This window comes from Bombina bombina, chromosome 2, assembly GCF_027579735.1.
Source record: "Bombina bombina isolate aBomBom1 chromosome 2, aBomBom1.pri, whole genome shotgun sequence".
In the NCBI taxonomy this organism is placed as follows: Eukaryota; Metazoa; Chordata; class Amphibia; order Anura; family Bombinatoridae; genus Bombina; species Bombina bombina.
The window spans coordinates 24,369,448-24,386,961 of NC_069500.1; positions in this window are offsets into that span (position 1 = coordinate 24,369,448).

Here is a 17,514-nt window from a genome sequence, read left to right on the forward strand (position 1 = left end):
GTTACTAATAAAAGTTATACCAGTCTCAAATATGTAATACTCTATGTATATATAAATGACTATCCTAAAGATGTAAGTGAAAAAATGTCAATAAGTGTACAGCAAACCCAATCTATAAATCTATGGATTAAATGTTGTTAGGTGTATCAAAATACATATGTCAATGAGTATAACTTAATGCCTAAGGATGGAACAAATAAATAAATCAGAATGAAATTTTAATTTAATTTTAATATACTCCTTTGAATCCAAAAGAGCTAAGGGATATCTGTCTGAATTATTCCCAATAATTAATTAGATCATATTGGGAATTTAAGCCTTTGGGGTATCTGGTTTCCAGCTGGAAAATCCAGAACATTTCTCGTTTTTCTAACAGTTTTTCTTTGTCACCCCCCCTCTGGGGGGTAATCACTTGTTCAATGGCCTTCCATCTTAGTGAAGCAATACTATTGCAATGTTTTGTGACAAAGTGCTGCACAATTGGAGTGGTTGCTTTACCCACTTTGATGGTACTAAAATGTTCCCGCATACGGGATCTTACGTCTCTAGTCGTAAGTCCTATATATTGGACCTGACATTGTGTACACTCCAACATATAAATGACATTGCTAGATGAACAGTTAAGACATCTTTCAATGTCATATGTTTTGCCTGTGACTGTAGAGGAAAAGGTAGTTGTTATATCCATATAATCACATGGTTTACACCTGGTGTGTCCACATCTAAACATGCCCCTATGTTGTAGCCATGAACTAGTTGGTTGTTTAGTAGGTTTTAGTTTGGAAGGGGAAAGTATGTTGCCAAGTGTACAGGCCCTTCTGTATGAGCATCTCAGACCATTATCAACAGTGTCAATTAATTTATCATCCGCCCTTAACATGCCATAATGTTTCCGAACTATACCACAAATTTGTTGGTATTGAGCACTAAATGTGGTAACAAATGTGACTCCCTTATGTTCGGATGAGGCGATATCACCACTTTTAGGGGTGAGCAAAGATCTTCTATCTATGTGTTTAACCTCATTTATAGCCTTGGTTATGTCTGAATTTTTGTAGCCCCTCTCTTTGAGGCGACTCACTAGATCTTCTGACTGTTTTTCATATGTTTGTGGATCAGAACAGTTTCGTTTAAGTCTAATCAGCTGTCCCTTTGCTATCGCATAAGGGACATGCTTAGGATGGCAGCTCCGGCCATGTAACAAAGTATTGCCCGAGATCGGTTTTCTGTAACTACTAGTTACAATCCTGCCATCAGACATGCCCCTCATCGTGATATCAAGGAAGTTTATTTCATAGGGTTCTATCTCAAAAGTGAACCCAAGATTGAGGTCATTATCATTGATCCAAGTCATAAACTCAGTGATGCTGCACCTGTCCCCCTTCCAAAAATCTATTCAGAACAACAAAGCGTTGGTGGTGAAAGGAGCTGACAAAGGTGGCTCGGTGGTTGTCATGAATAGGTCTGATTATATACTGGAAGCCAACAGGCAACTGTTAGACACAGAGAGTTATATAAAACTTGACCACAACCCCATATGGTTTTTCCAAAAGGAACTCAAAGATCTTTTGGATGATGGCCTGGAGAGTGGCTTCCTAGACAGAAACACCTATGACTATCTTTTGGTCGACCACCCTGTCACTCCTATCTTTCATCACCTTCCGAAGGTTCATAAATCTTTGGAGGGTGTGAAAGGTAGACCCATTGTCAGCGGGATTGGGTCATACACGGAAAATGTATCCCAATGGTTGGATGCGATATTACAGCCATTGGTGACCCAGTTACCCAGTCATTTGAAAGACACCACACATGTGTTACAATTACTTGAGTCTGAGAAATGGAGTACTGACAGCATGTGGGTCACAGTGGATGTAACATCGTTATATTCCATGATCCCACATGATAAGGGGATACAAGCTTTGAGATATTTTTTGGCAGAACAAACCAATTTTTCCATACCATATCAGGATTTTATATTGAGGGTCACTCTATTTTTGTTGACCCACAATTATTTCGAATTTGAGGGTGAGTTTTTCTTGCAGAGACGTGGGACAGCTATGGGTGCCAAATTTGCACCCTCATACGCCAACCTATACTTAGGTTGGTGGGAGCTGTCCCACGTCTATACACAAATCAACTCATACATCAATGAAATTGCTTTTTATAAGCGTTTCATTGATGACCTTCTATTTATTTGGAAGGGGGACAGGTGCAGCATCACTGAGTTTATGACTTGGATCAATGATAATGACCTCAATCTTGGGTTCACTTTTGAGATAGAACCCTATGAAATAAACTTCCTTGATATCACGATGAGGGGCATGTCTGATGGCAGGATTGTAACTAGTAGTTACAGGAAACCGATCTCGGGCAATACTTTGTTACATGGCCGGAGCTGCCATCCTAAGCATGTCCCTTATGCGATAGCAAAGGGACAGCTGATTAGACTTAAACGAAACTGTTCTGATCCACAAACATATGAAAAACAGTCGGAAGATCTAGTGAGTCGCCTCAAAGAGAGGGGCTACAAAAATTCAGACATAACCAAGGCTATAAATGAGGTTAAACACATAGATAGAAGATCTTTGCTCACCCCTAAAAGTGGTGATATCGCCTCATCCGAACATAAGGGAGTCACATTTGTTACCACATTTAGTGCTCAATACCAACAAATTTGTGGTATAGTTCGGAAACATTATGGCATGTTAAGGGCGGATGATAAATTAATTGACACTGTTGATAATGGTCTGAGATGCTCATACAGAAGGGCCTGTACACTTGGCAACATACTTTCCCCTTCCAAACTAAAACCTACTAAACAACCAACTAGTTCATGGCTACAACATAGGGGCATGTTTAGATGTGGACACACCAGGTGTAAACCATGTGATTATATGGATATAACAACTACCTTTTCCTCTACAGTCACAGGCAAAACATATGACATTGAAAGATGTCTTAACTGTTCATCTAGCAATGTCATTTATATGTTGGAGTGTACACAATGTCAGGTCCAATATATAGGACTTACGACTAGAGACGTAAGATCCCGTATGCGGGAACATTTTAGTACCATCAAAGTGGGTAAAGCAACCACTCCAATTGTGCAGCACTTTGTCACAAAACATCGCAATAGTATTGCTTCACTAAGATGGAAGGCCATTGAACAAGTGATTACCCCCCAGAGGGGGGGGTGACAAAGAAAAACTGTTAGAAAAACGAGAAATGTTCTGGATTTTCCAGCTGGAAACCAGATACCCCAAAGGCTTAAATTCCCAATATGATCTAATTAATTATTGGGAATAATTCAGACAGATATCCCTTAGCTCTTTTGGATTCAAAGGAGTATATTAAAATTAAATTAAAATTTCATTCTGATTTATTTATTTGTTCCATCCTTAGGCATTAAGTTATACTCATTGACATATGTATTTTGATACACCTAACAACATTTAATCCATAGATTTATAGATTGGGTTTGCTGTACACTTATTGACATTTTTTCACTTACAGCTTTAGGATAGTCATTTATATATACATAGAGTATTACATATTTGAGACTGGTATAACTTTTATTAGTAACAGGTCAGTTTCAATTTATAAACACTGCAATATGATACATTAGGATAACTCTAAAGGTTAGGTTTTACATTAGAGAAAGCCGATATACAGTGTTTGCAGTTCTATTCTTTTATATATATTTGTCTGTGAAATGCCTTATAATCATTGCTTTATTATGCTGGTTTGACTTGTAGTTGACACTTGTTAAGTTTCACAGGAAACTAATCAAAGTTCAAACACGCCTATTGTTTTTGAACCAATCACAGCCCTGGGGGGCCTTTTTTTAAACTGAATTGATTAGCAATGTGATATTGGCTATGAGTAAGGCTACGGCCGAAACGCGTAAGCCACAGTTCTAGGTGTTTCGGACTTTCTGTGTTCTGTCCCCATGTTTGGATTTTAAATCGTTACAATAAAGTTTTTGATTTTTTAAATCTGACCCGGACCTGTTCTATCATCTTACTTCTTGATCTGATCAATTTTTATTGGCGACAATTTTGATTATGTAAAATCTAGGCCTATTACTGCTAGATTTTTGTATAGCTTACCAAATAACGTATGTTATGTAATCGTCGGGATCACAGATGATTGTGATAGCGACCTAAGAGGTAAAACATTAATCTAATTACTATTATTTTATTTGAATGATGATCATATTGTAATTATCCAGTAGAGTCGGTTTATCAAAATATTTATTATTTAAAGATATTTTGGCAAATCAATTTTTATTGGCGACAATTTTGATTATGCAAAATCTAGGCCTATTACTGCTTTATTTTTGTATAGCTTTAAAAATAACAATTGTTATCTAATTTACTTCATTCTCTCGATATCCTTTGCTGTAAAGCATATCTAGAAATGCTTACTAGCTAATTGAAAATAGACGCCTGTAATGGAAGTATATTTGAATGTATTTTAAAATCGTATTTTCTTTCTGACTCATGAACAAATATTTTGTGGTTTAATGTCCCTATTCATCAAATCAAAAGCAGCTCCAAACAATGGTATTGCTATGTGAGCTCTGTATTAAATGAATGTTTGCAGATGCAGTGCTATATTTTTGTAGCCTAATTTTGGTTTTAATAATATATTATTTAAAATGATAATAAAATGCATATTACATAGTATAAACCTACAAATGCAGAAACACAAATTGTGACCCTATTGTTTATTATGGTGCTCGCCACCTATTAGCTGGCGAGGGATTTTTAACGAGGTAGGTGCGGAGAAATTCACGAGCGTATAAATAGATAGTTTAGTAATTACTGTTTTGTGCGAGATTTATGTCGAGCGAGTATTTTCGAGCTACAAAAAAGACCAGAATTCAAGAGTTGCGGACAAGTTTGCTCGACATATGTTATTGTAAGGTTTTCAATGGATTTGTGGCATAGTACATACGGTTATTGATCCGCACGCAGAAATTTAGACGGAAATAGTCACGAAGACCTCGCAGACAGCTTAGTACATGAAGCCCTTAGTGATATATTTTAAAAACCAGATTCAAAATATGCTGTCACTGTTAGTAATAATCACAACAGTATGAGTGTGACTTACAATTAAATATTAAAAATGTAATATAACAGCACGCCATTTGTAGATGTTGCTGTCCAGAAGTGACTTTTCATTCAGATCCCTTAGCTATACAGGATATCATGAAGCGACCATATATACATATGTTCAGTATATGAAGCCATACATATATAAAAACGTGCCATGCTCCTTGTATACAGCCTCTCCAATATAGATGAATGGAGCTTTAATGAATACCATGTATTTTAAAGGAACTGAAAAGTCAAAATTAAACTTGCCTGATTAAGATAGAACATGTCATTTTTTAAATTTGCTTTGTTCTCATTATATCCTTTGCTGAAAAATAAAATGTACATATCCTTCACAACTGCAAGCTAGCTGGTGATTGGTGACTACACACATTTGTCTATTTTCATTGGCTTGCTGATGTGTTCAGCTAGTTCTCAGTAGTGCATAGCTGCTCCTTCAGCAAAGGATACTAAGAGAATGAAGCAAATTTGATAATAGAAGTACATTGATAAGTTATTTAAATTGTAAGCACTATCTTATATGTTAAAGAAAAAAATTTGGATTTCATGTCCCTTTAATAAACCTCTAGAATGTCTACTGTGGCCAGTTTAGAGGGCCTTACATTTGTGCCAGATAAAAGTCTATTTGCAAATAGCCATGAAATAGTTTTACATTTTTCCAAAATATCCCTTCGAGGACTTATCAAGTGCCTAGACGTGTCAAATTTAAAAAACCCTTGAAAAGTGTCTTGGAAAAAGTATTGAAGTTTTCACCTCATAGGGAAAATAGTGTTTTAGCAAGGATCTGAAAACCTGTTTGCAAGTTTGAGAATCGGCTGAAATCACGCTACTGTGACCTTGACAAACTACTGGGACCATGACAAACTACTGAGACCATGACAAATCGAAAAGTAGCCTTTGTGGCTCAAAATTAGCCAAAAAAGCTGCAGCCAATAGATTGTCATTGAGGCCATAATTGTAAAAACTGCAGCCATATAGTACCATTTCAGCAATAGAAATCAAACTAAAGAGTTAATTTGATAATAGAGGTAAAGTGAACAGGTCATTTTATGTAAACTCAGGACAATCCCCTGCCCCTTTAATACACTCAGCAAATCTTTTTTACTTACAAATACTTTGTCATATGAGAATATGTTGTGAGGAACGCTGATATTACTGAATATACAGGTGCACTACTGAACACAAAAACACACTAAGGAGATTTGGATAGAAAAATGTGAGGAATAAAATGTAAATGATTAATATTCTCATATATTACAGGATGTTTTGTAGAGAACATTGCAGACCTGATTGGTGCATCTCTCCTGGCAGCTGCCCGACATAAACCAATCCCAGTGCAAATACTCAGGTTATGCATAACTCTTAAATATGTCATATTTTATCTGTACTTTCCACAAGCCCTGGACATTTTAATAAACAAATCCTTAATATACGGCTTAACAGGGAAATCTTTATTGTAATGTTGTTACTTTAGTAAAAAACTAATCTACAAAGAGTCAAAAATATTAATTTAGCAACATGGCTACTCGAAAAACTTTCAGGACTGAAGGATTTCTAAGTTCATTTCATTTTTAATATTTATTTTAACAAATCGCTATAAGTTCAGAGCTTAGGAGAACCTTGTCTAGGAGAGAGAAAACACGAATATGTGAATTTATGCAGCAAGGGGATAACCGTTATCCATCTTAGGGCAATATTACAAGTGGCGCGCTAACGTTGGCACCCAAGCAATATAAGCATTTTGTAGGCGTGTTAACTTCCATGCGTTTTACAAGTTGAAAGTAAACACGTTCACTCAACAACAACCAAATTGAATGCTTGTCAGGTTAGCGTGAATGAAGACCTCGAGTAAAGGGTTAGGGATCAAATAAAAGTTGCACCAAACATAACATAAATACATTAAAATAAAGTGTTAAAGGGTCATAAACTTTATTTGCTAAAAATTATTTATATCAATATTAATATTTTTTTTATAAGAGTTAAAAGGCATATGGTATATGATCATGTAATTGACTGCAAAGGGCTATAATATTTGTGTCTAAATAATTATTCTATAGTTATATTTAATTATGTGTTTTACTGTGTATATACTGTACATATTTATAATTCCAATGTTCTTCACATACAGGAAAATTTTATTTTTATTTTAAATACCTAAATTTATATAAATCTTAATCCCAGCAGTTTTTGATGTGATTTGTTACTTTGGGGCTGTAAGCTATTACAAAATTAACTACAAAAAGACAGAGGGGTATCCCATTCAGATTGACCTACCCACTCTAACAGGACTCAAATCTACCTTTCCGTTTCCTTGGTCAACTCAACTCTTGAAACATTTAGGGATATATCTTAGCTCTAAACCGGATCAGATAATTAGGGTTAATTACGACCATCTTATTGCCAACTACTAGTGAAATGGGATTTTAAAGAACTTTCCTGGCTAGGAAGAGTCGCCTCGGTCAAAATGTCATTGCTCCCGAAGGTGCTATATTTATTTCGCTGTATCCCGCTTAATGTTCCACACTCTACCCTGTTTGTTATACATAAATTGTTCCTAGATTACATATGGCAAAATAAAGCACATAGAATAGCACATAATATGTTACAACGACCTTACCCCCGGGGAAGCATTGCGGCGCCCAATATATTCATCTATTATGAAGCAGCACACCTATCGCACGTCACTGAATGGGGATTAACAGGTGATAAACCAGGCTGGTGCCATTTAGAGGCGTCTGGACTACCGGGAGAATTAGAACTCCCAGACTTAATTTGGGTCCCAAACATAGGAAGACCAAAACCGGTCACGTGATCTGTCCCTAGCACCCACTAAATTTGACCCAGCTCCACCGTGGTTCCCGTTTGAGTCCCTCAGGGTCAACAGTTTTTTGAGGACATGGGGGTTCTTTGCAGGCCCCCTTAGGAAGGCCACTCTATGGAAGATAAGATGGAAAAGTGAATCTAAATACCCCAAAACTCTTACAGCACATTATAATCTCCTTCTATCAGAAGCTATTCCGAGGATTTCTCAGACCTAGACTGGGAGAACGCTATTACACTAACCAAAATGACTATACACTGCGTCACCATGTTAGAAGTATATATCAAACTGCTCTTGAAGTGGCATAGAACTCCTGTCTGGTGGGACTGTCCGAAAATAGTCCCGTTGTTGAGAGAGATCCAGAGATTAAGTGAATCATTGAATCTTATCCCTGAGATCACATCCGCCAGCGCTCTACTACATATCATAGAAAATGATATGCCTCAAGTGTCGAAGAGATTGCTGATATATATTTTTACTGCAGTCAAGTTGTGCATCGCCAGAGCATGGTAATCTTCTGAACCTCCTAGTATAGCCGAAATATACGCAGTAATAGACTATATGTCCATTATGGAGCTATTTTTCTTCAATTCGATTGATCAGATGGACACCTACTGGTTGATATGGGATAACTGGTTACATAAATAATGAAATTCCCTTCACCCATCTAACCCCCTCCTCCTTTTTTTTCTCTCTTCTCTCCCTCTCTCTTCTTCTCTTCCCTATTCCTTTTCTTATCCCTTCCTTCCAATCTTGCCTAGACCTTTCAGATTCTCTACTACGTCTATAGGAAGATCTGAAACTCTGTCTACTCCCCCCCCCCCCACTAGTTTCATAAAATCAGACCGGATATTATTGCAAATTTTTTCTTATTCTGAGGGACATATTTTCAAAATTATGTGGCTCATATGATGTTCCATAAGAAAATGTTATATATGTTTGACACTTGTTATTGGTTCCTTGACAGTCATTATGTGATCTCATGTACGAACAGATGTTGTTTTCACCTGTATTTTGACTAATACCCTGGACTATATTATATACATTGATTTATTGTATGACATTGTTAAAATTTTCAATAAAAAAATTTTCTTTCTTTTTTTTTTATATATAAATCTCTATATGCCTATACTTATATCTAATGGTATAGATACTGTGTATAGTTATAAATATATATTTTACATTATCGTTTTTAGATATATATAGAAATATATATTTAATAATAAAAAAAATCTATGTGAAGAACATTGGAATGTAACATATGTGTAACGCACTTCTGATTTCATGCTTTAGGTATAACACAGTGTTGGGTTAGCGCACATTAAAAATTAGTTTTCTTAAGGCGCATTATGTAAATATTAAATATGTGCAATATATATATATATATACAACACACAGAAAACCCGGCACTTGCCAGCAGAATCACACCAATGTTTAAAAGCAAAACTGGGGAAGTCAGTTACATTTGGCGCTAAAGGATCAAGCCCAGGACCACGACAAGGTCTTCCCCTTCCTGGGACCTTAAACCAGCACCCACACAATGCATACTTCCAAACAAAACAACTGGGAACCTCCCAGGGTGACACAGGCTTTTGTAACCTCCCCTATGTAAATACAAAACACAGGAATGGACAGCACTCACAGGGATGTATTTATCAAGCCATCAACCGCAAATACACTGGAATTCCACAGCGAATTTGTGGAGAGCCTGATTCGCCTTAGTTATCAAACCCTACAAACCGGCAAAAGTAGAATTTGGTGACATAACATACGATCCGCCGGACTCAGTCCGACACAGATCGATGCTTACGTCACTACAGATGTTCCGAACCCAAGTTCGGCACAATCTGACTACTTTTGGAAGTTATCAAAAATCTACCAGGTTCGCTCGGCACTATTCCGGCCCAGCGTACCTGGTTTTCAATCCGCCGCCCTGGAGGCGGCGGATGCCATAGGAATCAATGGGAATCGGAAAGCAGCGAGAGCTCATGTTTGCTGCTGCCCGATATCCCATTGATTCCTATGGGAATGTGTACACCTAACACCCTAACATGTACCCCGAGTCTAAACACCCCTAATCTGCCCCCCCTACACCGCCGCCACCTACATTATACTTATTAACCCCTAATCTGCCGCCACGACACCGTCCCCACCTAAATAAAACTTATTAACCCCTATCCCGCTGCTCCCGGACCCTGCCGCAACTAAATAAATGTATTAACCCCTAAACCGCCGCTCCCGGACCCCGCCGCAACTAAATAAACTTATTAACCCCTAAACTGCTGCTTTTGGACCCCGCCGCAACTAAGTAAATTTATTAACCCCTAAACCGCCGCTCCCGGACCCCGCCGCAACTAAATAAACATATGAACCCTTAAACTGCTGCTTCTGGAGCCCACGGCTACCTACATTAAACTTATTAACCCCTAATCTGCCCCCCCTACACCGCCGCCACCTACCAACATTTATTAACCCCTAATCTGCCGCCCCAACGTCGCTGCCACTATATTAAATGTATTAACCACTAAACCTAAGTCTAACCCTAATCCTAACACCCCCTAACTTAAATATAATTTAAATAAATCTAAATAAATATTACTATCATTAAATAAATTATTCCTATTTAAAACTAAATACTAACCTATAAAATAAACCCTAAGATAGCTACAATATAACTAATAGTTACATTGTAGCTATCTTAGGGTATATTTTTATTTTACAGGCAACTTTGTATTTATTTTAACTAGGTACAATAGTTATTAAATAGTTATTAACTATTTAATAACTTCATAGTTAAAATAAATAAAAATATACCTGTAAAATAAAACCTAACCTATGTTACAATTAAACCTACACTATAATTAAATTAATTACCTAAACTAAATACAATTAAATGCAATAAAAACGCATTATCTAAAGTACAAAAAAAACAAACACTAAATTACAGAAAATAATAAAATAATTACAACATTTTTAAACTAATTACACCTAATCTAATCCCCCTAACAAAATAAAAAAGCCCCCCCAAAATAAAAAAGCCCTACCCTACACTAAATTGCAAATAGCCCTTAAAAGGGCCTTTTGTGGGGCACTGCCCCAAAGTAATCAGCTCTTTTACCTGTAAAAAAATGTTTACAACCCCCCCAACATTAAAACCCACCACCCACACAACCAACCCTACTCTAAAACCCACCCAATCCCCCCTTAAAAAAACCTAACACTAACCCCTTGAAGATCACCCTACCTTGAGGCATCTTCACCCAACTGGGCCGAAGTCCTCCACGAAGCTGGCAGAAGTGGTCCTCCAGACGGGCAGAAGTGATCCTCCAGATGGGCAGAAGTCTTCATCCAGGTGGCATCTTCTATCTCCATCCATCCGGCGCGAGCGGCTCCATCTTCAAGACATTTGACTCAGAGAATCCTCTTCTTTTGACATCTTCTTGATGAATGAATGTTCCTTTTAAATGACGTCATCCAAGATGGCGTCCCTTGAATTCTGATTTGCTGATAGAATTCTATCAGCCAATTGGAATTAAGGTAGGAAAAATCCTATTGGCTGATGCAATCAGTAATAGGATTAAATTTCAATCCTATTGACTGATCCAATCAGCCAACAGGATTGAGCTCACATTCTATTGGCTGTTCCAATCAGCCAATAGAATGCGAGCTCAATCCTATTGGCTGATTGGAGCGGCGGTTTAGGGGTTAAACATTTTATTTAGTTGCGGTGGGCTCCGGGAGCGGCGGATTAGGGGTTAATACATTTATTAGAGTTGCGGCTGGGTCCGGGAGCGGCGGTATAGGGGGTAAGCAGTATAGTATAGTGTGGGTGTTTAGTGACAGGGTACCAAGAAAGCTGTAAAAAATCCGAAGAGCAGCGAGATCGATGACAGTTAGTTAACAACAGTCCGCTGCTCATCGCACCGTACTTGGTGCGTGGCTTTTTGACAGCTTTTTTGGTAACTTTGGAGAACGTATTCAGGTCAGCGGCAGCGATGTTAGGCGATCTTAGGCGAGCGTATTTGTGCAGTTGAATGCAGATAAGTTGACGGCTTGATACATAGTTGCCACAGACTGGACTGGGTGCATATCCTAAGCCACAGCAAACTCCACAGCCCTGAAAACTTTGGCGCCAAATGTAACTGACTTCCCCCAGTTTTGCTTTTAAACATTGCTGTGAATCTGCTGGTGAGTGCCGGGTTTTCTGTATGTTGTGTTGACAATGTTTGTAATGCTTCCCTGCGGACCTGTCACCCAGGCTGCTCTGGGGTTAACTGCCTGGGTTGCTGGGAACTTTGCAGCTGTCTGTCTGTGTTCAGGACTGTGTAGTTTGTTGTGGCTTAGGATGTGTACCCAGTCCAGTCTGTGAGTGCGGTCGATTCCTGGTTATATATATACTGGCTTTCAAAAGTTTTGTGTCACTTTGACATTTCCTCATTTTCTATGAAAACGTACATGAAATGAGTTTGAATAGGAAATATTGTCGTTAACAAGGTTAGAAATACTGAATTTTAAGTGAAAAAATAATTCTGTTCTTCAAACACTGCTTTCATGAAAAAATCCTCCATGTGCAGCAATAACAGCCTTGCAGACCTTTGGGATTCTTGTTGACAATTTGTTGGGGTAATCTGAATAGAGTTTACCCCATGCTTCCTGAGGCACCTCCCACAAGTTGGATTGGCATGATGAGCACTTCTTATGCTCCCACAACAGCTCTATAGGGATGAGATCTGGTGACTGCCGGTCACTACAATAAAGACAGAATACCAGACTACTGCTTCTTCCCTAACAAGTTATTGATAGTTTGGAGCTGTGCTTCGAGTCATTGTCCTGTTGTAGGAGGAAATTGGCTCCAATCAAGCACTGTCCTTGGTGTATGGCATGGGATTGCAAAATGCTGCTTGTAATTCTATGCATTATTTAAATATTGAGTACATCTGTAATAATTTGTAATAACATTGTTTATATCATTATTTACATTAGAGGATTTGTATTAATCTCAAGTTTAATATCTTAAGGATATTTGACGGAATTTTTCCGTCATAAAACAATAGAGCAAACTGAAATCTGTGTCCTTAAAGGATTAATGATATAATGCAGCAGCAAATGGTAAGTATGTGCAAAATTGTCTTTATAATGGTGCATACTCTTATAACAGGACGGGATATAGGAAAATTCAAATGTATTATAAATGTCTTTCAATGTCACACACACACACACATATATATTGACCTTAGAATTAAATATTACATTGTAACATGGTAACATAGTAGATGAGGTTGAAAGAACACAGAAGTCAATTAAGTTCAACTAATAAAGATCCTACTTGACTTATAACACAGAAGATCTAGTTGAGCTTAAATTAATTCTATTAAAATGTGATCCATTTAACACAAGCAATGGTATTCCTGAATTCTGTTTCTAGACAAATATGTTTGGCAAACCTCTCCTCATAGTTTATATTCTCAGTTTCCCTCATTCGTTTTGTAGCCCTTCTATGAGCTTTTTCTAACTCTTTTTTTTTATTGTTGTTGAGATTGCACTCCATACTCAAGGTGAGGTCTTATCAGGGATTTATATAGTGACAGAATTGCGTTTTCTTTCCTTTCATCAATGCCTCTTTTAATACATGCTAATATCTTATCAGTCTTAGAAGTTGCTGCCCTGCATTGTGCACCAATCTTTAGCTTGTTATTTATAATCTTTTCCAAATCCCTATCCTCCTCTGTTATGCTAAGTCTAGTATCATTTAAAGGGGCCGATTTATCATTGCCCAAATGGGGCTGTATACCCCTGTTTCTCGTACGCCTACTCTGAGGCGGCGGACATCAATCCGCCCGATGATACCCCCTGCCAGCTGCTGATTGGCAGCAAATCTGCAGGGGGTGACATTGCACAAGCTGTTCACCAGAACTGCTTGTGCAATGATAAATGCCAACAGTGTATGCTGTCGGCATTTATCGATGTCTGCCAAACACAAGATAAATCGTTCCCAATGAATTGGATGCCTGTTTACTTTTACTTACAAAATGTAGAACCTTACATTTTCCAGCACTAAAACTAGACATACGCACAGGAATTTTTTTTAGCTTGGCCAAATCTTTTGTACCCATTATTCAAAATACTTTGTATTTCAAATGTTTATAGTCCATGTTATTTGGATTAATCTCATTTTAAACTAAACAAATATTGACCATTCGTGAAACATTTTCATTTGTTTTCATTAAACAATTGAACATGTTCCTATGCTACAGGTGAAAAAGTTAACTTATATATATTCTTCTTTCTAGAAACCCGAGGTGTGAAGGGAACAAAAATAAGCAAACAATTATTTGACCCTGAGAAACACAAAAACAAAATAAATGTTCAGCGGGCAGTGAACGGTACAGTGAGAGCAGGCAGTGCACGGTACAGTGAGAGCAGGCAGTGCACGGTACAGTGAGAGCAGGCAGTGCACGGTTCAGTGAGAGCAGGCAGTGCACGGTTCAGTGAGAGCAGGCAGTGCACGGTACAGTGAGAGCAGGCAGTGCACGGTACAGTGAGAGCAGCAGTGCACGGTTCAGTAAGAGCAGGCAGTGCACGGTTCAGTAAGAGCAGGCAGTGCAAGGTTCAGTAAGAGCAGGCAGTGCATGGTTCAGTGAGAGCAGGCAGTGCATGGTTCAGTGAGAGAAGGGAGTGCACGATACAGTGAGAGCAGGCAGTGCACGGTTCAGTGAGAGCAGGCAGTGCACGGTACAGTGAAAGCAGGCAGTGCAAGCTACAATGGGAGCAGGCAGTGCACGGTACAGTGAGAGCAGGCAGTGCACGGTTCAGTGAGAGCAGGCAGTGCACGGTTCAGTAGGAGCAGGCAGTGCATGGTTCAGTGAGAGCAGGCAGTGCATGGTTCAGTGAGAGAAGGGAGTGCACGGTACAGTGAGAGCAGGCAGTGCAAGGTACAGTGAGAGCATGCAGTGCACGGTACAGTGAGGGCAGGCAGTGCACGGTACAGTGTGAGCAGGCAGTGCACAGTTCGGTGAGAGCAGACAGTGCATGGTACAGTGAGAGCAGGCAATCCACGGTTCAGTGAGAGCAGGCAGTGCACGGTACAGTGAGAGCAGGAAGTGCACGGTTCAGTGAGAGCAGACAGTGCATGGTTCAGTGAGAGCAGGCAGTGCACGGTTCAGTGAGAGCAGGCAGTGCATGGTACAGTGAGAGCAGGCAGTGCACGGTTCAGTGAGAGCAGGCAGTGCACGGTTCAGAGAGAGCAGGCAGTGCACGGTACAGTGTGAGCAGGCAGTGCACAGTTCGGTGAGAGCAGACAGTGCATGGTACAGTGAGAGCAGGCAATCCACGGTTCAGTGAGAGCAGGCAGTGCACGGTTCAGTGAGAGCAAACAGTGCAAGGTACAGTGAGAACAGGCAGTGCACGGTTCAGTGAGAGCAGGCAGTGCACAGTTAAGTGAGAGCAGACAGTGCACAGTTCAGTGAGAGCCGGCAGTGCACGGTTCAGTGAGAGCAGGCAGTGCATGGTACAATGATTACAGTGAGAGCAGTCAGTGCACGGTACAGTGAGAGCAGGCAGTGCATGGTACAGTGAGAGCAGGCAGTGCACGGTTCAGTGAGAGCAGGCAGTGCACGGATCAGTGAGAGCAGGCAGTGCATGGTTCAGTGAGAGCAGGCAGTGCACGTTTCAGTGAGAGGAGGCAGTGCACAGTTCAGTGAGAGCAGGCAGTGCACGGTTCAGTGAGAGCAGGCAGTGCACGGTTCAGTGAGAGCAGGCAGTGCACGGTACAGTGAGAGCAGGCAGTGCACGGTTCAGTGAGAGCAGGCAGTGCACGGTACAGTGAAAGCAGGAAGTGCACTGTTCAGTTAGAGCAGACAGTGCAAGGTACAGTGACAGCAGGCAGTGCATGGTACAGTGAGAGCAGGCAGTGCACGATACAATGAGAGCAGGCAGTGCACAGTACAGTGAGAGCAGGCAGTTCCCAGTTCAGTGAGAGCAGGCAGTGCAGCGGGTTCAGTGAGAGCAGGCAGTGCAAGGTACAGTGAGAGCAGGCAGTGCACGGTTCAGTGAGAGCAGGCAGTGCATGGTACAGTGAGAGCAGGCAGTGCACGGTTCAGTGAGAGCAGGGCAGTGCATGGATCAGTGAGAGCAGGCAGTGCATGGTTCAGTGAGAGCAGGCAGTGCACGGTTCAGTGAGAGCAGGCAGTGCACAGTTCAGTGAGAGCAGGCAGTGCACGGTTCAGTGAAAGCATGCAGTGCACGGTTCAGTGAGAGCAGGCAGTGCACGGTACAGTGAGAGCAGGCAGTGCACGGTTCAGTGAGAGCAGGCAGTGCACGGTACAGTGAAAGCAGGCAGTGCACTGTTCAGTTAGAGCAGACAGTGCAAGGTACAGTGACAGCAGGCAGTGAATGGTACAGTGAGAGCAGGCAGTACACGATACAATGAGAGCAGGCAGTGCACGGTTCAGTGAGAGCAGGCAGTGCATGGTACAGTGAGAGCAGGCAGTGCACAGTTCAGTGAGAGCAGGCAGTGCACGGATCAGTGAGAGCAGGCAGTGCATGGTTCAGTGAGAGCAGGCAGTGCACGGTTCAGTGAGAGCAGGCAGTTCCCAGTTCAGTGAGAGCAGGCAGTGCACGGTTCAGTGAGAGCAGGCAGTGCACGGTTCAGTGAGAGCAGGCAGTGCACAGTTAAGTGAGAGCAGACAGTGCACAGTTCAGTGAGAGCAGGCAGTGCACTGTACAGTGAGAGCAGGCAGTGCACGGATCAGTGAGAGCAGGCAGTGCATGGTTCAGTGAGAGCAGGCAGTGCACGTTTCAGTGAGAGGAGGCAGTGCACAGTTCAGTGAGAGCAGGCAGTGCACGGTTCAGTGAGAGCATGCAGTGCACGGTTCAGTGAGAGCAGGCAGTGCACGGTACAGTGAGAGCAGGCAGTGCACGGTTCAGTGAGAGCAGGCAGTGCACGGTACAGTGAAAGCAGGAAGTGCACTGTTCAGTTAGAGCAGACAGTGCAAGGTACAGTGACAGCAGGCAGTGCATGGTACAGTGAGAGCAGGCAGTGCACGATACAATGACAGCAGGCAGTGCACGGTACAGTGAGAGCAGGCAGTTCCCAGTTCAGTGAGAGCAGGCAGTGCACGGTTCAGTGAGAGCAGGCAGTGCAAGGTACAGTGAGAGCAGGCAGTGCACGGTTCAGTGAGAGCAGGCAGTGCATGGTACAGTGAGAGCAGGCAGTGCACGGTTCAGTGAGAGCAGGCAGTGCACGGATCAGTGAGAGCAGGCAGTGCATGGTTCAGTGAGAGCAGGCAGTGCACGGTTCAGTGAGAGGAGGCAGTGCACAGTTCAGTGAGAGCAGGCAGTGCACGGTTCAGTGAAAGCATGCAGTGCACGGTTCAGTGAGAGCAGGCAGTGCACGGTACAGTGAGAGCAGGCAGTGCACGGTTCAGTGAGAGCAGGCAGTGCACGGTACAGTGAAAGCAGGCAGTGCACTGTTCAGTTAGAGCAGGCAGTGCATGGTACAGTGAGAGCAGCCAGTGCACGGTACAGTGAGAGCAGGCAGTGCACGGTACAGTGAGAGCAGGCAGTGCACGGTTC